Here is a 7476-nt window from a genome sequence, read left to right as displayed (position 1 = left end):
AAGTGCCTTTATCCACTAAGCCATTGTGTCAGTCCTTGGTCTATTTTTAATGCCTTTCACTTAAATATGAATTGATAGCCATTGTACGGTTGAAGGAGACTTTCAATATGAACCTTGAAAACGTATTGGAAAGTTTTAGCAGAGGAGGGCAGTTACATTAGCACAGGAGGGATAACTGTCCTCTATTGGGGAAGGTTTCACCAAATGCAAATTCACGAGGCGTGCTCATAGAGTGTTAAGGGAAGAAGGGGACCCATTGAAGAAGGGGACCCATTGTAGTCAGCCAACCAATCCTGATGAACAGTAGAGTGGCAGATATCATAGCTAGATCACCCTCCACGGTGGCTTGAAAGAAAATGATTCCCAAAGGGAGTGGCACTATTAGAAGGTATAGTCTGGTTGGAGGAAGTGTGTCACTGTGGAGGTGGACTTTGAGGTCTCATATATGCAAGTCATGTCCAGTGAGACAGACCGCTTTGTGTTGCTGACTGTCAAGATGTAGGACTCTTAGCTCCAGCACCCTGATAATAATGGACTAAACCTCTGAAAATGTAAGCCACCCCAATTAAATGTTTTTCCTTTGTAAGAGTTGCCATGGTCATGGTGTCTCTTCACATCAATAAAAACCTTAAGTAATATGCCCTCAAACCTGAAACTCTTTAATCTGGAAGGTAGAAATCAGGACAAACCAACTAAAAAGCAACCCAAGACAAATGATGTACAGAACAAGAGTTCGTTTGGTTATAACAAATGTCTTTGGAGGAGAAGTGTTGTGGAATATTCATTTAAGATGTGTTACATTTGTTTATGCTGTGGAATATCTGTTTAATGATGCAAAGATGTGTTGCATTTGTTTAACTCTATAAAGTTGTGTTATTTGCCTAAAACACCTGATTGGTCTAATAAAGAACTAAATGACCAATAGCTAGGCCAAAGAAACAGGTAGAAAGAATAAACAGGAGAAATCTAGGCTTGTAGAAAGATGGAAGGAACAAGAAAAGGAGAAGAAAAGGATGCCAGGGGCCAGTCACTTAGGCGCGCAGCCAGCTACAGAGTAAGAAGGAAAAAAAGATATATAGAATAAAGAAAGGTAAAAGCCCAGAGACAAACCGTAGTTAAAGGGAAACAGGATAATTTAAGTTAGAAAAGCTGGATAGAAACAAGTCAAGCTAAAGCCAGGCATTCATAAGAAAGAATAAAGTCTCTATGTATTTATTTGGAAGCTGGGTAGAGGGTTAGAGGGTGAAAAAGAATCAACTACAGAAAGGAGCTTTTACATCTATGACACAAGAAGATTCTGGGAACCAAACAGAGCTCTTGGGAATTACAAACGAGGAAAAAAAAATCAAAAAGCAGATTGTAAACTGACCAAATGATGCAGAACCTAAAACCAGAGGACAAAGATGTGGAAATAAGGGGGGAAAGTGGGTTTATGGATGGAATCTGAGCTCCTTCTGCATAAAGGACAAGGGCAAGTGTATGGTGCAAGTGACAGTTCTGCCGCCACCAGTGAAAGAAGTTGAGCTGGACAGAAACAAATGGGAAGGATTCCAAGAAAGGTGTTGCCAGAGAAAACATTGACTCGGGTGGCTTTTCTCTTAAGTACCTGGAGCTGCAATGCTCACATACAATCCCAGCTTTGGGGAGGCTGAAGAAGATTGCAAACTTAAGAGTAGCCTGAGCTATAAAGTAAAAAATTACATCAATATATCTTTGTACATGTATACAATGATGTAATCTAGAAATCTACATAAAAGTAACATGAAAATCTGAAAGTGACTGTGTTTGAGGAGCAGAAATAAAGACTAAAACTCGAGGACAGCTAGGGAGTCATTTTAATAACATCGCCTTATCGAATCTAAGATATCATCAATAGGAAGATGCATTTTTAATAATAAAGATTTATTTATGTTATGGGCATGAGTATTCTGTCTTCATGTGTATGTCTGGTGCCCACAGAGGTCAGAAGAGAATCAGATACCCTGGAACTGGAGTTAGAGATGGTTGTGGACCACCATCCGGGTGCTAGGAACCAAACCTGGAATCGTCTACAAGAACAAGTGCTCTTAACTGTTGAGCCATGACTCCACTAAGAAAGAAAAGTCTAACAATTAAAATAAAACACATTTTATTTTAATTATTAAACACATTCTGGCTTCACCAGCAGTGGTGATACACACCTTTAATCCCAGCACTTGAGAGGCAGAGGTAGGCAGATCTTTGTGAGTTTGAGGCCAGCCCTGTCTACAAGTGTTAGTTCCAGGAAAGGCTCCAAAGCTACAGAGAACCCCTGTCTCAAAAAACAAAAACAAAAGAAAACACATTCTGTCTGGCTTCAAAGATGATAATGTGAAAGTGTATGTCTTAAAATGTATACAACTCACACACATTGATAAAGATCAAAATTTAATTTAGGAAAAAAGCAGATTCAATCAACTATTATTGCACTTTAAGTCAAACTAAACCCAAAGATATTAGGATGAATTAAATAGAATTAAAGCAGTGATAGATTAAAAAAAAACCTTAAATCAACAAGTAATTCTAATTTGACTTTCTTTGCTGTGATAAGCACTGTCTTAGTTAGGGTTTTGTTTTGTTTTGTTTGCTGTGAAGAGACACAATGACCACTGCAACTGTTACAAAGAAAACATTCAATTGAGGGGGCTTGATTACAGTTTCAGGGGTTCAGTCCATTATCTTCATGGCGGAGAGCATGGTGGCATGCAGGTAGATGTGGTGCTGGCTACATCTTGACCAGAAGACAACAGGAAGCCAACTGACAGTCACACTTAGGGAAGCCTGAGCAAAAGAGACCTCAAAGCCTGGCCCCACACTGGCACCCTTCCTCCAACACGGCCACACCTTCGAATAGTGCCACTCCCTTTGGGGGCGATTTTCTTTCAAACCATCACACATATCATGACCAAAAATAGAGGAGAAAGGAGTTTGTCTGGCTATTATGTTTCGGTCATGGTACATCACTAAGGGAGGTCGGGGCAGGTGCTGAAATAGGAACAGAAGCAGAAACCACGGAGGACCCAGACATACTGACTTCCTCTCTGGGTCGCTCTCTGGCCCGGGCCCCACTAGCTTTCTTGTACAGTCCAGGGCCACCTCCTAGGGGTGGTGACACCTGCTGTAAGCCTAGCCCTCCCCCCATATCAATCAGCTCTCATGATGACCCCTCACAGACTTGGCTAGAGGCCAAGCTGATCTAGACGGTGCCTCAATTGAACCTCCCTCCCAGGTGATTATTCGTTTTGTCAGATTGGCAATAAAAGCTAACCAGGACACAACCTTTAGCTTGATTCAGAAACAGAGAAGAGTCAATATAATAGAACTTAAACATAAGTGGAGGAATGTTATTGATTTCACAGAAACAAAGAGGATTATATAAGAACAATGAGAAGAACTAGATGCCCAAATGTTGGTTTACGTAAAGGAAATGGCCAAATTCTTAGAAAGACACAAACTACAGATTCTAAATAACAACATAAAAAATCTGAATAGACGAGTAATAAAGAGATTTAGTCTGTGGGGTCGGGGGGGGGGGACCAACAGTGGAAAGCCCCAGCGTCAGGTGTCTCCTCTGGTGAGTGTCACCAAACACCAAAAGAAGAACTGACACCACTTCTTAAAATCTTCAAACAAACGAGAGCCAAGAAAGAGGATTTGCGCCTCCAAACCCATCCCACAAAGTCAACACTACCCCACAGCTAAGCCACAGGTACAGATTGGTTGTACAGTGTAGACCAGTAACATCTATGAGCTTTTAGGGGAGACTTCACACAATGCTAACAAACTCATCTGAGAATACGCTGCTCTCTTATAGAAGACACTAACAATAGTCTGCCTTGGCTATAATGAATTAATGACCCGATCAAGAAACAATTAAAATAAGCTGTTAAAAAAAGATTTTGACCTAATCTTATTTAAATGAAATCTCATTTTTCCATGACTTGATCTCATTCCTTTACTACTGACTCTAGAGCAGTCCAATAGTAAAGTCGTAGTCAGATTTGTTTCTTTTTATTTATTGACTTGTATGTTAAATCAAACTTTTAATAATCAGTTAATATATGTTATATGCTGTGTTTGGTGGTGAGAGTAATAAGGGTGACAAGAAAGGCAGATGTGTTGTCATCGGGTTTGAAAGCTAATTCCTTCTGCACTCCATTATCTAAATGTCTTCAGAATTAAAATATGTAACCACTCAGAAAATGTAATTACAATAGAAAAAAAAGCCAATCTTTGTAAAACGTTAGGAGCAAATTAACTATGGAAAGAAATAGAATTTCTCTGTGGGTAATTTGTTTCTATTCCTAAAGTAATACACATTGGTCATAGAAAATTAGAAAAATGTAGAAATGGATACAAAGGAAATAAAATCGCCCAGAGATAAACAATTAAGGTGGTGATTATTAAAGTCATGTATTATTATACCTCATTATAACAGTAGATATTAATTTAACCTGTCTTCCACTTTTCACCTTGAAATTTTATTCTCCTCCATTTGTGAAGAAAAGACCTCTTTATACACACACACACCAAAATGTAAGCATTTCTTCTGTCCAAGGACGATTTGAAATTCTACCTGCCTCGGGGAGAGAAGAATCTGTATGTGTGATTTCTAATAGTTCGGACTGGAAGCAATTGTCTGTGACCTACAATTTAATAGGATTAAGGACTAGAACGGAACAACAGACTTCTCAGAAAGCCATATCTTGGGACAATGGTTTGCTTAAACAGGCAGACCTCTCATTTACCAAGCTAGCATTTGCTTTTTAAGACTAACTTCAAAATTCTTACTATGCTGTATCCACCAATAATAAGCTATTATAACTTGCATTTTGCTCAATCCTATTCAGGACTCTGATAATGTAATCAAGTTAGAAATATCTGCCTGTAGCCTCTCCATCCCAAAACCAAACCATTATTCTTTCAAGGTTACCCTCCTTGCTGTACTAGGCAATTAACTTGGCTTTGCTGAATTTATCAGCTATTTTGTGAAAATGGGGGAGATGGGCCTGACAGTTTTGATAGATTTATGAGATCTATAGTAAAACCAGAGATGAAGCTATGGCTTAGTGGTTAAGAACATTGGCTACTCTCCCATAGGACCTACGTTTGATTACCAGCATCCACACGATGACTCACAATCATCCATAAATCCAGTTTTAGGGTATCTGACCCCCTCTTCTGGACTTTGAAGAAGCCAGATATGCAGGTGGTGTACGGACATACATGCAGGAAAAACATACACAAAACTTAAAAATAATTAATGAATACACTTGGAAAAGATATCCTTAGTAAAATAAAAATATGGTTTTGTACTGTAGGATTAAGAGATAAGGATGTTTAGGGACAAGCACTCAGATAAATATTAATATATGGTTGGGAGAGCTTACGATTGGTGTCTTAGGGTTTCTATTGTTATGAATAGACACCATGACCACGACAATTCTTATAAAGGAAAACATTTAATTGAGGAGGTGTCTTCCAGTTCAGAGGTTCAGTTCACTACCATCATGGTGGGAAGCTTGACAGCATGCAGGCAGACATGGTGCTGGATGGAGCTGAGGGTGCTACATCTTGTAGGCAACAGAAGGTAGACTCCATGTCACCCTGAGGTGAGGGAGGCTTGAGCAAAAGAGACCTAAAGCACACCCCCACAGTGACACAGTTCCTCAAACAAGCCCCCCGTTACTCCAACAAAGCCTCACCTCTTAATAGTGCCACTACCTATGAGATAAAGGAGGCCAGTTACATTCAAACTACCACATTCCACTACCTGGCCCCCATAATACAAATATCAAAATACAAAATGCTTTTAGTACAACTTTAAAAGCCCACATAGTCTATCACAGTATCAACAATGTTTAAAAGTTTGAGGTCTCTTCTGAGATTAATGCAATCTCTTAACTTGTAAAATCAAAATCAAAAAGCAGGTCACATACTTCCAATGTATAATAGCACAGGATATACATTACCATTTTAAAGCATAGTGAGGAAATGCTGGACCAAAGCAAGACCAAAACCATCAAGGGCAAACTCCACACTCTGCATCTCCATGTCTGATGTCAAAATGCTCTTCAGATCTCCAACTCATACCAGCTTTGTTGACTCAACACAATCCTTTCTCTTGGGCTGGTTCCACTCCCTGTTAGCAGCTCTCCTCAGCAGCAGCTATCCCACATCTCTGGCATCTCTAACATCTTGGGTTCTCCAAGGCAATTCGGGTTTCAACGTCACAGCTTCATGCACTGGCTTCTCTAGGCCACCCCTACTCCAACAAGGCTCCCCCTCCTAATCGTGCCACTCCCTATGGGCCAAGCATTCAAACACATGAGTCTATGGGGGTCATTCCTATTCAAACCACCACACTGCTGGATATTGAACCCAGAGCTCCATGAAGCTTTTGTGTTTGGAATATGAGGGTATTGACCCTGCTCATTTCCCAAAAGGAAGTTCAGCCATTCGACTAATCTGACACTGGAATGATCATTCTCTACATTTCTTCCTGAACCCTGTTAGTCAGTTCTCTGTATTTCCAAGCATGTATTTCCAACCATCACAACCCTGCAACATTATTTGTAATAACAATAACATACAAGTAACTGAATGATCACTAAAGAGAGAACTGGATTAATAAGCTGCAGTTCAAATGAATAAACTAGAGCAGTTTGCCAGAGTCTAGGTCGATTTTAAAAATAATATTGAGACTGGAGAGGTCGCTCAATGGTTAAGAACACTTTTATCTCTTCTGGAAGACCAAAGTTTAGTTCCCAGCACCCATGTCAGGTGCCTTATAGTTGTCTAAAACTCTAGCTCCAAGAACTTGGATACCTTTGGTTTCCATGGGCACCTGCATTTATGAACATATACTCATGTGCAGACATAGACCTAGACAGAATTAAAAATAATTTTTAAAAAGCCGGGCAGTGGTGGCGCACGCCTTTAATCCCAGCACTCAAGAGGCAGAGGCAGATAGATCTCTGAGTTAGAGGCCAGCCTGCTCTACAAGAGCTAGTTCCAGGACAAGCTCTAAAGCTACAGAGAAACCCTGTCTCAACAACCGAAAAAACCTTTATTTTCTCTTTCTTTTTTTTAACCTTTTCTTTAAGATTTTATTTATTTATTATGTATACAGTGTTATGCCTGCATGTATGCCTGCAGGCCAGAAGAGGGCATCAGATCTCACTACAGATAGTCATGAGCCACCATATGGTTGCTGGGAATTGAACTCAGGACCTCTGTAAGAGCAGACAATGCTCTTAACCTCTGAGCCATCTCTCCAGCCTCCAAAGAAATCTTTAAAAATAATATTAATCTATAAAGCATTTTGTAATGTTTTCTTTTAAAGCATTTTTAGGGCCTAGAGAGATTACTCAGAGGTTAAAAGTACTGACTACTCTTCATAGGACCTGGATTCAAGTCCCAGCCCCCAAGTGGTGGCTGATAACCATCTGTAACTCC

Source organism: Microtus ochrogaster, chromosome 24, assembly GCF_000317375.1.
Source record: "Microtus ochrogaster isolate Prairie Vole_2 chromosome 24, MicOch1.0, whole genome shotgun sequence".
Taxonomy (NCBI): Eukaryota; Metazoa; Chordata; class Mammalia; order Rodentia; family Cricetidae; genus Microtus; species Microtus ochrogaster.
The sequence above is the reverse complement of the archived record's forward strand: the minus strand, read 5'-3'. Positions refer to the sequence as shown.